The sequence below is a fragment of the Oxyura jamaicensis genome, chromosome 1, assembly GCF_011077185.1.
Source record: "Oxyura jamaicensis isolate SHBP4307 breed ruddy duck chromosome 1, BPBGC_Ojam_1.0, whole genome shotgun sequence".
Lineage (NCBI taxonomy): Eukaryota > Metazoa > Chordata > Aves > Anseriformes > Anatidae > Oxyura > Oxyura jamaicensis.
Genome location: NC_048893.1, coordinates 189534288 through 189548324, shown reverse-complemented (window position 1 = coordinate 189548324; position 14037 = coordinate 189534288).

The following is a 14037-nucleotide window of genomic DNA, read 5'->3' as shown; positions in this document are numbered from 1 at the left end:
TTTTTTTTTTTTTTTTTTTCTCCTTTCTGGGCATTTTTTTTATTTTAAGAATTTTTTTTTTTTTTTTTTTTTTTTTTTTTTTTATGTCTTCTAGCTCATGAGCAGATCAGCCAAAATGCACAGGTAAGAAAAATCCAACAAAGATATTTTAAAATAATGCATTTTTAAGCATATGAATGAAGTCCTTGTATTTTAGCAGTTTTTGTTGACTTCAAACAAATTCATTAGAAGCCCTGACGGTGGCTGTATATGTAAAAACAAAGATTTATAATATACTTTTATTACATAGTTTGCCCTTTGTGTTGTCAAATTCCTCGGAATTATTTGGAGTAATTACGTTTCAGTGCATTACACAGTACATCACAGGTAGTGTATTCAGATATTCTCCTGTTCCTCAGCACCAAAACTTGAAGACTTTAAACTGGAAACTCCCCATGGATGAAGACCTGACAGAAGGTGGCTTTACAGGAGCCAAGTGTCACTTTCAGCATCACGGTGCTTCTCTGGCGGACCCCTGCAAGCTACCCTTGGTTCTGGCAGTCTCTGATGTTGGTGGAGGTAGCTGGGGCATGTTCAGAGCCAAGTTCCAGCAGAGACCCCCTTTCTGCAGGGGACCTTGACCCTTGTGACAGCTCCAGCCTGGCCATTGGTTGGTGGGTCCCAGATTCCTCCCATGGATCTTCCATGCCTAAGCTATCCCTCTAGTGAAAAGCTGCCCAGATATATAGGGTGTGGAGTCTCTTTCTCACCACCTTCAGACCAATAGATATGGAATAATATCTCATTATTTTCTGACCAGGAGAAAAATGCAGTGTACTCACCTAAGAGTGATACAAATTGTTATTTTTTTACAATTGAGCACCCAGAAAGAAGAAGACTGAAATAAAACAAGTTATCTCACAAGCAGAGAGGAAAATATGTCAATATATAAAAATGGAAAAATAATAATAATTAAAAAAGCAACTGCACATACATAGTTAATATGCCCAATAAGGTTAGCATACAGTGAGGGAAAAGAAATGCAACCCTTTGATCTTTTAATATATAGACTTTGTGTTCAGAGAAATTTGAATAGTTAAAAGATAATATTTCCTAATTAGCTCTTTCTTTAGCACTTGTTAAGAAGATCTAAGATTTCCATCTTAGGGAATATAACCCAGTGAGATTCACATGGCTGATAGCCCTTGCTGTGTTACTTGATTGCCTTCTGCCCTTGAGTGATGCTGCAGTGAAGTCTGCACATTCTGCTCCCACTTGGAAGCCAAACCTCGCAGATGCCAGAGAAAACGCTCAGTGATGTTTCTTTTTTCTTAGAAGATTTTTTTTAATGGAATATTTTGCCTCAGCAAGTAAACAATGAAGATTTAAAGCAAAGGCTGGCAAATGGGAATCATGCTGTTGGTAACAACAGGATAGTCATGCATGTGCTAAGCAGGGAACATGCCACATTCCTCCTGAATTGTCCCCGCTTGGCTTGAATTTTCCTAAGAGGAAATAGTCTGTACAGTCAGAAAAAGACCCCGAGTAAGAGTTTTGAAAACATTTTTTCTCCTATTATTTTTCCCATATTATTTCTTCCTCTAGACAATCAAGCCACTGTTCCACAGTAGTTTTGAAAACAAATGAAAAATGGTTGCACATATTATTTAGCAGAGATATTTCTGCCACTTTTAAAGTAAATCTAATTTTTGTGTTCACTTATATACATGGAAAGGAAATCAGTATTCTTACCTAAAAATGCTTTGGAAAGCAATAGTGCATGGCATCCTCTACTGCAGGTATTGGGCCTAAGCTAGACGTTCAGGGCAATTCTGTGCATTAGAGTGGATCTTTGCAGGAACTCCTCTCCATCCCACCCTCATCCAGAGGGCCTGTCACTCTCTGCTGAATATAAAGGGAGCTCAACCTGCCAGCTTAGACCAGATGCCTAACTTCTAGGTAGCTAAAGCTATGTGAGATAGTCCCACGGATAGTAGGCGGGATAAATATATCTGTGATATAGATGCTGAAGTTCTACAACGAGGTAGAAGCAAGTAGAGTGGGCTTGTGTAGGCAAGTATATCATTTATTCCAGATGGTGTTTTGCTTCAGTAAAAGCTGCAGACTCTCTTAAAGACTCTTCTGTGTCCCTCAACATAGAATCTGAACAATTTGTAACTGATGCTTCATAAAATTTATGAGACATCACTAGCAGAAGAATGTATGGTCGATGTCATGAAGCACTTGTCTTGGCAGGGCAGAAGACGAAGGAGGAGAAATTAGTGTGGCTGTATTAATAGTGAGAGGACTCAGAAACAGCAAGCTGCAGCACTAGAACACAGCTGGGGAGCCCCTGAAGGAAGCAGTTAACTGTATGACCTGGCCGCGAATACAGCTGTGTCTGGGGGCCAGTTGATACTCAAGAACAATCTCTAGTGAACACACAGGATGTTCTGGAGAAAAATCCAAGAGTTTTGAACACAGATTTTCTGTAGAAATCATTCCTTCAAGGCCTATCATAATTTGAATCAAAATTGTGCATTTGTAGAAGGTGCCTGGGGAGCTTTTTGTTTTTCTCTTTAGACAAAATTCTTTACACAAAACCATAAACAAGGAGTTTAAGAAGGCAGAAACAGAACTAGAACATGCATGCACATGGATACACACACACACACAAGCATTTGGCCAGATAACGTGATGTGCCTAAGTCTAGTTGTGCCCAGTCATGATTCCAAAATACAGTGTGCAGAAAAATCATCTGGTTTGGAAATAATCTCAAATGCAAATTTTGACTGAATTCCCCTAGACAGCCTTAGCTCTAACACGAACTTGTCAGGCTGTGACGTGAATATTTCTGCTGAAATCAGAGGTGCTCACTGACCTGTATGTTATAAATCACTTCACTTCCTCCACTTCTTTTGCTTCAGTTTATTTGCGGGTGGCGCGCGGAGCCCCCCTTTTTTCCTTTTTTTCCTTAGTCTTTTAGGTTCCAGATTAACCCTTGGATTAGACTTTATCTTGGCCATTGATACTCGTATTAGCATAATAGAGAATATAAGTAATATGATGGTTTAATTTTTGTGTGAAATTATGTAATTGCAGACCTACACAATTCAACTACTTCAGATTTTATTATTAAAATGTGAATAGAACTTTAATTATCATATTATCACATTTTTTTGAAAGAATGAACAGTAGAGATTCCTACTCTTATTTCTGACAATTAAGGAATGAGTATTACTTGACTTTCTTACCCCCAAAAACACATTGTGAAGAGTATTCTCTGCATTGTGATGTTCCTAATGGGTTGCATGTGTCTTCTGTCTGCCTCTACCAATGTGATTGTTGAAAACACTGGGTTATGTCCTTTTCCTGGCTCATCCAAAAGGAAGCAAAACAGAACATTAAAGGTCCATGGTGCTGTAGTGTGGTTTTATTTGTCCTAGGAATTGTATATCATGTACTGCTGTGAAGAGATATTACTCTGTTCTTTTAAATGAAAAGAAGAAAAAATATAGCAGGGATGACTCCACTGTATGACTAATAGCAGAGTTCTGAGGAGATACTTCAAACTCAATTTATAAAAGCTTTGCAGCTCAAAAGGTGACATAAAAGTTGAAAAAGATAAAAGAACCAGTATTTTAAATGGAAATAAAAGAAGAGGTGCCTTTGATACATATAAAAGAATAACAGCAATTTCTGAAACACAATAATTCTAACCAAGTAAATGTAGTTTAATGGCTATGGATAATAACAGATAGCATGCAGCTACGGAGCTAGTTATACCAAATCGATCAAAATAACCCCCTAACAGTCACCTCTGTGTGTGATACGAAGGTAAATGGAATTAAAGATAAAGATTTTAATAAGGTTAAAGAGAAAGAGGAGACAAAAGAACATTAATGATGAAGTAAAATAATAAAAGCTAAATATGATGAGAAGGGTTGTTTTGGCCCTGTTTTACATATTGGCCTTTTCAGTGAGTAAGGTTAAAAAAATAAATAAATAAATAAAATAAATAATGCAGTAATAACATTTGGTAGCCTTACCTCATAGGTAAGTTGTGGAGATTCATTAAGCAATTTTCCTATGGTAGCTGAAGATTGAAAGTACTGTGCAAGCACAATTTTTATACCACTGATAGAGCGGCTCAAATAAAACTACTATATCCAAGAAGAAATAAAAGCTACATGACATTACAGAAAAGGGGAAGATGAGATTTAAGAAAAAAAGAAACGGGGAAAAGAGGAAAAGCAGATGACAAGGGTTAAATAAATAATAATAATAAAAGAGCTTAGAGCAGAATATAAAGAAAAAAAATCACAGGCAAAAAAATATAAGGAAGGAAAAAAGGAAGAGGTACTCATGTCACAGTCTGAGATTTATTCACTGAACTGAGGTGTCCCAGTCAGGATTCTAAGATGGAATCCAGTCAGCCAAGCTTGCAGTCTTAAATTATCAGTCACCCACTGAAGCAGTCCTTCTGAAATAAACGAGCGAGCTGTCTAACTGTGAGCAGACAGAAGTAAATGTCTCTTCTAGAGGAAGAGCCAATCTGCCAAGGTCCATTTAAAATTTCAGCTGAAGCTTCTTGCTTGAGGTGGGGGGCTGCTTTCCCTCATAGTTTCCTAATTTAGCATGTCAACGAAGTGTCTGTAGCCTAAAGGCTTAAAGTCTGCAGCCTGAAATTAAATAATGTAGTTACTTTCCTCTTAAATAATTAAATTAACAAACTGTGCAGGTGCAGTGTGCAAACAAAACATTACAGTTTTCCCCAGTGTTGGTGCCCTGCTTCCAGGAAAATGAAATCATGCCATGTCAGTGTGTGAAGTTTGTTGCCAGTGTATGAATTCCAGCATGAGATAAAGTAGTAGTAGGGTGTTATTAAAGATTTTTGGTTCTAGTCATTGTGGTCCACATCTAAACAACACAAACGATATATATATATATATTATATATAAAAAATATAAATACATATTAATATCACAGAATCACAGAATTTCTAGGTTGGAAGAGACCTCAAGATCATCGAGTCCAACCTCTAACCTAACACTAACAGTCCCCACTAAACCATATCCCTTTTGAAGACTTCCAGGGATGGTGACTCCACCACCTCCCTGGGCAGCCTGTTCCAATGCCTCACAACCCTTTCAGTAAAGAAGCTCTTCCTAACATCTAACCTAAAACTCCCCTGGCGCAACTTTAGCCCATTCCCCCTCGTCCTGTCACCAGGCACGTGGGAGAACAGGCCAACCCCCACCTCTCTACAGCCTCCTTTAAGGTATCTGTAGAGAGCGATAAGGTCGCCCCTGAGCCTCCTCTTCTCCAGGCTGAATAAGCCCAGCTCCTTCAGCCGCTCCTCGTAGGACTTGTTCTCCAGGCCCCTCACCAGCTTCGTCGCCCTTCTTTGGACCCGCTCAAGCACCTCGATGTCCTTCTTGTAGCGAGGGGCCCAAAACTGAACACAGTACTCGAGGTGCGGCCTCACCAGAGCCGAGTACAGGGGGACGATCACCTCCCTAGCCCTGCTGGTCACACTATTTCTGATACAAGCCAGGATGCCGTTGGCCTTCTTGGCCACCTGAGCACACTGCTGGCTCATATTCAGCCGACTGTCCACTATATATAATATATATATAATATAAATAATGCAAGAGCTAAAGAGGTATGGTGCTTGCATTTCTATATTCTCACAAAAGAGAAGACAAAGGGAAAATTTCACTTGCTGTCTAATAATAATCTGAACTGCTATGCATCACCAAAGGAGGGACTTCTGCCTGTACAAAGAGAAAATCTACTTGAACTCAGATCCACCAGTGAGGGGACATGGAGGAAAACTGTGAACCAGCACAACATCCTCTGCAACTCTGCAGACAAAAACATAGAGGTTGTGTGATGAATGTACTTGTACTCCAAGCAAAACAGAGCACAAATGATTAAGCCTTCATGGGTTTCCTCATTTCCAAATAATTACCTATTTTCTTAAATTGATTTATCTTGGTATGGACTCATGTTGGCAAGTCCTTATTAAATCCCTGTGTACGTTAGCTAAATCTCCACAGACAACAGAACTCTTCTGTTTGACAGTTTCTGCAGCATGTTCCCATAAAAAGAATGCATGAAATTGTTAATGTGACAGTCCTTCGAGGCAAAGTCTACTTCATCAGTCGAAAAGAAATCTTTGTGGAATACTACTAGAAGAGATGAATGCACGTCAATTTTACGAGACTTTCATTATGAAAGGAATTTGAATAATTTAATTTGAAAGCATGTTCTCAAGTGATTTTTTTAAATACTTTTTTTTTTTTTGCTTTTTAGTTTTGATTGTGCCCTGTGAGAAGTCTGAAAATAATTTTTCCCTACAGACTTTTTTCCCATATGACAAATTTTATTTCTTTTCCTCCTGTTGTTTCAATGCAGTTGAAGTGATTATGATGACTTTTATTTAATCACAATATCTCAAAATTATGTACATAACACCTTATGTTGCCAAAATTCATTTTCTCTGAGAACAGCCAAAATAAAAGCATCATTTTAGTGATAGCTGGTTGCCATGACTCCTACAGGAGAATCAGGAAAAAAATGATGTCTCCAATGTTTACACAAATAGTGCCCACTATTAGTATTGCTTTAGGCTAAAGGAGGTAAGAGAGGAGTTTGTCTGCCTTGTAACCATCTGGAAACACCACGTTTAATGTCTTTGGCTTAACATGACAGCAGTAGATTTCTGGCTGTACTATAGCACTAACACATTCAGTGAGGAACAGATAATGTGATATTATTTTGCTTTTCTTGTCAATTAAGCCCAAGGTTTACCCAGGATCACCTAGCAGCCAATGCTCTGCAATGAACGCTGAAAAAAAAAAAAAAGATTATTCACCCCAGTTCAGTCTCTGACGAATCTGTGCAACAGTTGCTGAGACTCTGATTTTATGCTGTGACATATTCAACAACAACATTTTCTGTTGCTCTTTTCCCTTCCCTTCCCTTCCCTTCCTTTCTCTTCCCTTTCTCCTTCCACCTCCCCTTTTCCCATTTTTGTTAATTTTCTTGGTAAGGGATTTATATTTCATGTTGGACATGTGTTTTCATCTGCTCCAGAGTGATGAGATGAGCTACACCTCTTCTGTTGAGCCCAGTGAAGGAATTGCTTAAGGTTTTTGAGAGCCCATTGGAGAAGGTAGTCTTGACAGATAGACCAGTTATAAGAACTCAAACTGCATCCACAAATTGGCATCTAGGAAGCCAGTAAAATAGAAATTATTGCAGCAACAATTCCACCTAGTGCCTAGATGTGCTGGATTAATGAATCCTCACTCAGTGAAAACTTGAAATGGTCATCAGACCTAATAATTTTCTCAATCTGCACAGAGAATATAGATTAAATTTTGGATGCTGTGAAACTGAAAAGTCAGAGGTGTGGTGGTCTCACACCTATAGGTTGCTTCACACCACTACACTGCTCTCTCACTTCCCTTCCTCAGAAGGCCAGTGGGAAAAAATGATGGAAAAGGGCTCAAGAGTTAAAGACAAAGAGAACACTCACCAGTTATTGCCATGGGCACACCAGACTCAGTGTAGCAAGATTAACGTAATTTATTGCTTACTCCTAAAAGACTAGAGCAGTGAGAACTAAAAGTGAACTAAAAACACCTTCCCGCCACCCACCCTCCTCCACCTCCTCCCCGAGTGGAACAGAGGAATGGGGAATGAGGGCTGCGGTCAGTCCCTGATCTCTGCTGCTCCCTCACGGTCCCTCTCTGCCCCTGCTGCCCGTGGGGTCCCTCCCACGGGATGCCGTCCTTCCCCAGCTGAGCCTGCGGGGCCTGCCCACAGGCTGCAGCTCTTCAGGAACTGCTCCCACACGGCTCCGTCCCACGGGGTCCATCCCCCAGGAGCAAAATGCTCCAGCACGGGTCCCCCACGGGCAGCAGCTCTCCCCAGACCCCTGCTCCTGCGTGGGCTCCTCTCCACGGGCTGCAGCTCCGGCCCGGGGCCTGCTCCTGCAGGGGCTCTCCATGGGCCGCAGCCTCCTCCAGGCCACATCCACCTGCTCCCCCGGGGGCTCCTCCACGGGCTGCAGCGTGGAGATCTGCTCCATGGGGGACCCATGGGCTGCAGGGGGACAGCCTGCTCCACCAGGGGCCTCTCCACGGGCCACAGGGAAACTTGTGCTGTGTGCCTGGAGCACCTCCTGCCCTCCTGCTGCACTGCCCTTGGGGGCTGCAGGGCTGCTTCTCTCTCAGCTCTCACCCCTCTCTCCCAGCTGCTGTAGCACAGCAGGTTTCCCCTTCCTTCAATCTGCTCTCCCAGAGGCCCAACCAGCATCACTCATAGCTCGTCTCTGGCCAGCGGCGGGTCCCTTTTGGAGCTGTCTGGAGCTGGCTCTGACCTGACATGGGGCAGCTGCTGGGCTCTGCTCACAGGGGCCACCCCTGCAGCCCACTCCTACAAAAACCTTGTCATGTAAACCCAATACAAGAAATTTTAAAAAATGAGTTGGGTTTTGGAAAATTCATGTCATTCAACAATAACTGGAAACCACTTCCACATTTTAAAAGAAATTTGTCTTGGGAGAAAAAAAAAAAAAAAGTATGTATATAACTTTTCTCAAGGAACCCATTTCTTCTTTATAGGCGAAGACAGATGAGACAGTTCTTTAATTATTTTAATGCATTCAGTAGGTCTCACATTATTAAAGCCATTAGAGCAATGTAAATAGCATAAGAGTTTATCATTAATTATAATGTACTTCAGATCTGGGGAGCCAGGAGCATGACACTGCCACTTTTTAACAACATTCGATCAGAGGTGTATTTGTAGTTTGAAAATATTTCTATCCCAGTTTACTTTGATTTAATAAATTTATACATTTATGCAGTGTGCCATAGAATGACACGAAGATGTGTTAATCCGCAGAGTCTGTTCCAAGTCTCTTAATTATTCAATTTAATTATTAGTGTCTGAAATCTGCATAAATTCATCTTGCAGTATAAATTTACAACATTTGGTAATGCCCTTAGAATTTCTTCTGATCTATAAATGTTTTCAGCTAGAAGAAACCTTGGCAATCTCTTTCCTTAAATCAAGACTTAAAAATGAGCTTCATTAAAATGAAAGTTTTCAAGGATTTATGTCCTGCAGGTTTCCTTTTTGCAACATGCATAGCTCTTAGGACAATGTTTTATATTCAGATATATACCCATGGGTTTTGGTCTGTTAATGTTGTAACCTTGATCACCCCATTATGGTCTCAGTGATAGACCTTTTTGCCCGAAGAGAAATTATGCTGTGTAAATGGCTCAGAAGTACATGGAATGATCGCTAAGGCTGATGAAGTATGACACCAAAACCCCACAAGCCAAGGCTTTTACCAAAGGCTCTGATGCCTTGGAGAGAGCAACAATGAAGACTGTGTTAAGCAGCTTTTCTAGTTTCCCAGAAAGTTTTTCTTAGAGACTTAGAAGCCATTTTACTTTAGGTACAAGAAGTCAGTTGTCCAATTGTCAGTACCTTCATCTATGCTACTTGATTTACTCCTGAGCCTGTTACTATTAAACGTCAACCTGACTTACTCCCCCAAGTTAGGGGATTCCTATCCCCGTTCAGCTTTGTCTCTTCAGTCATTTCAGTGCTATTTCAGAAGGCTGGTCTCTAGCCTCCGCTGAAGAAAGGCATGAATCCCATTGTTCATGTGTCATATCTGTCACCTCTTTGAAGATGTCTCAGGTATCCTAGATGTATTTCAGATACCCATGTATGAAAATGGAGTCAAGCCCTTTGAGTGTGTGTGTGGTAGTGATGCGTACTCCGTCGGCACAATGGCATTGCTTTAACATCTGTAGGAGACAAAAGGATGTTTGCTGCTCTATTAAGCCTTTTGTGGAGAATCATTAAGCAAATGGTAAGCTTTGTGTGTGTTAGTTAAAAATTAAATTTACGGTGACTGTGCATTTAGTGTTGTACACTACAGTGCAAACCAGCTCTTCTGATTAATATGCTCAAAATGTAATTATCAGCTGTGCATTTTCTATGTGGCTGTGATGTGTAGACCTCAATGAAGATGGCAAAAATGTTTTGTGTGCCTACACAAGTATGCTGGGAGTAGTTATTCTCTGCCTTTTGTTAAGATCCATGAGTAAAAACACATTGAGTATGCATGCACACACACACACACATATTAAGATGCACACACATTAGCACATTAGTAACATCCAGCAGGGTATGGATTAAACATTATTTTGCTTCTTTAATTTAATGAAGATTTATGTATCTTCTTTTTTTGTAATTCATATTGTGTAAAGGAGCAAGTGTGTAAGCAGTGACAGAAGTAACTTTCACTTCACATGGAACTCAATAAATAATAGCACTCATTTTTAAAAGCATGTGTTAAAGGAGGGAGTCCATTACATCCTCAGTTCATTCTGGGATGAATAAAAAAAGCATTCCTGGGATATTAAAAAACAAACAAACAAACAAACAAACAAAAAAAAAACTTTTTGGGGATTAAAAAAAAAAAAAGACAAAGGAAGAAAAACATTAACTTTCTGCACTAGCTGGTGAGATGCTCATAAAAAAGGTCTAACTATATTGACCCTATGCTCTTAGAGCTGCAAATAGTCTGTACATAATAGAATTGCACTATAAAAGCTATTTTTGTTATGAAAAAACTCTTTATGTATGCATAAATAATTTAAATTACTAGGCCTATCTTAGGATAATGAATATTCATATCTTCAGTAGCATTAAAGCTGGAAAAAGTGGAAATATCTATTTGGTTCCATAAAATATACAATCAAAGGATATCTATCAAAATATATCATCCAGAGGATTTTTAAAGTTCTTATAGGTCATGGAAGAAGTTCAGCTCTGGGAACTTAAAGTGAATGGAGTCTCATAAATGGGAGCTATCTAAGATCTTGAAGGAACCTAAGTAAGACGAGTATCATTCAAGAAAGCGAGATACCAATCTCTATCAGAGGGATGCTCATCTAAGCTTATTTAGTCTGTTTTAGGGTATGGTTTATATTCTAAGGTTGTAAGGCTTTACTCTTTCTTCTTGGCAAAAGACAAATTGCTAATATGAATGACTGAATTTCTGTCTGGAGGTGCCTATAGACACTGTGCTCTACTGCAGACATTGCCATTCCAGCTCATTCTGTGTCATTGCAAGGGTGTCAGAATGACATGATATTTAAGGAACATCAAAATAGAATTATATTCAGAAGGGCTGGTCACTAAGTCCCTGTCTAGATTGAATGGCTGGGGCACCCCACAGTGAGTTCCTGAGTCCTGGTCCCATCCACATGCTGTCCCTATAGGGATCACAGCTGATGAATGTGACCACAAGAATTTCAAATGCATAGGTGTCCAGCTCACAGCTAACTTCTGTCTGGATGAGGGATAGGACTTAGGAAGGGGACATTCCTCAGGACCTGGTACTGGCCCTCCTGCAGTCACTGGCAGCCCAGCAGTCCTTGAGGCTTTTAGACTGTTCTGTACATAGGTAAGGAATTAGTCTTTCCCTAGCTATTAATATTGCATTATTTGCAAGCAAATGGATCCTGTTCTATTAGGTACAAGATGACATCATGGAAGTTACAAGTATATCTTTGTAAAAAGAGGGTTTTTACACCAATAATGTCCCGTACTTTCAGGGAAGATCCATATCTTCAAAACTTCATAAGAACACCCACATTCACTGAGTAAAATATGATTGTAAATTTTTAAGGGATATCTGTTTCTACTACTTGATTTAGAATAAAACAGGCTACCATTCCTCTGCTTTTAGAAAATGTGGGTTACTATGCAGAGAGCTCAGCTGATTTGCTATATGGATTATATTGATTCTGCACCTTTAACAGGCCAGCTTAATTTGATGAGGGATAAATAGTCTAATTAATTAGTGACAGTTTCGATCCTTAAAACTAAAAGATTGGTTTCAGATTACCAGAGACTTCTGTGCTTTTGAAGGACTTACACAGAATTTATGTACTAATGTGCTGTTTCAACTCCCTACTACTCAGGCTGTCTTAGTCCAAGTAGCTAGAAGTACATCTTTAGAAGTACAAGAAGTGTCTCAGTGCAAACACCTCTGACGACTCACCTTTACAAAATGCATAAAAGCCAAGGAGAAAGGGCCCAGAACCTGAGACCTCTCCTCCCTGTGGAAATGTCCCCATAAGGGGAACACAGACACAGGCATGTTTTCTCTCTAGTCTCACACATTTGTGTCTGCAAGGAAGCCTGGTGTCATCATGGACAGAGTGGCCCCAATGTCCTCTGATGAGAATATGATCATTACAGATGTTTACTTGTACTTCTCCCTTAAAATCAAGAAACAGTTCTCCACCAATGTTGCATCAAAACTGATATATTGCTTCAGAAAATTTTTGATTTAGATGAACTGAAATTTTCCAGAAAAAAAAAAAATAAAAAAATAAATGAAATATTTCGCTGTAAGTTTCTCATCTTGTTCTAATAGCAATATTGTATAAAGCATAAAACTACAGGACAAATGCTAGCTACAGGAAGATTAATAGCTATGTATACTCTCCAGCTGTTGGTCCGATGTAGCTTTAAATGTCTTGGAAGTCAGACTTCCTACAGTTCTCTTTGAGATTGCTCCTGCCTTGCAGACCTCACTCATTTTCAGCTCCGCATTTTAAAATTTATCTTTTCTTAATTTCATCTCATTACTTAATTTGTAACCATTACATAGGTTTGTAGCTGATGGTTAGAATGTCAATGTAATATCATGCTGATAAGATTGACAGTATCAGGGCACATTCTTCCTTTCTGAATGTCTTCCTCTACCCTTTGTAAAAATTAATTTATGGCTGATTGGGGTTGTCAGGCACTGCATCAATGCCACACAGCTACATCATGTTCTGACTCCTGGCCGGCTTGGCTTATTAAAGCTTTTTAAAAATTTGGCATCAGCCTGTACTGGGGCTGTGAACTGCCCTGTTGTAGCAAAACAATCTTTATGTCAATTCTGTTGATTTTAGAATGAGACTGCTCTGATCAGACCTTTCACATATGGAGGTGCACAGCTGGTTCTGTTGCTTTCAAATGCATCCAGAAATATGCCCAATGGGGCTTCATGGAGCTGAAGGGAAAATGTTATCTTACGAAACAATTTTCCCTTCTGAGGTGAGATATATCAGCTAGCAGTGACAGCTCTGTAGAAACAAGTCAGGTAAAATGTGCTACAAAGATTTTCAGCATATTCATATTTAATTACAGTGGAGCTTAAATACTGCATCCTTTGAATAAAAGAATAACAACTGAGGAATGAATGAATGGTTCACTTTGTGAACCTTTGAAAGGAATTTGTGGTGGACTGATAAAAGAAGCTTAACCAGTATTTTAGTTACTGCAAATGCTTTTCCACTTTCTACTCTGAACACATGACAGATGATGCTGGATCTACTCCCTGCTGCATTAATTGCAGGATTATGATTTAAGCACAGTAGTTTTATTTTCTACTGTTATGGTCACAGTGTAAGTTGAGGTGATTTTCCAAGGGAAAAGATAAACGTGTGAGTGTGTGTACATGTACTGGCATGATGTGAGGATGATAATGTTGTCTCTTGTACATCCTAATTTACTAACATCTCAGTTTTAGCTAATGTATTTCAATCACTCAAGACCAGAATCTTTGTTCCATGCTTGGGAACGGGGTCTTGGCATGCAGATGAATGCTAAGTAGATGTGAAAAAAGGTATTTAAAAAGGGGAAAGAGAAAGAGAGAAAGAGAAAGACAAAGACAAAGACAAAGACAAAGAGGAAATGTTGGATAAATAAAACTGTGTATAAGATACACAGTGTGTGCATATCATGGATTTTATTTTTTCTTATTTTTTATTTATTTTTTATTCCTTTTGCTATTTGAATATAAAGACGTAAATGACTGCAGATATATGGTCTTTCTGTACATCCATCAAACAGAGAAGATGTGAGGAAAACTTTGACCCTCCATTTGAAATGCTCTACATACACTTCCATAAATGTTGATTTTCATTTTTTTCTTTCCCCAGAACCATTAAGGTGCAG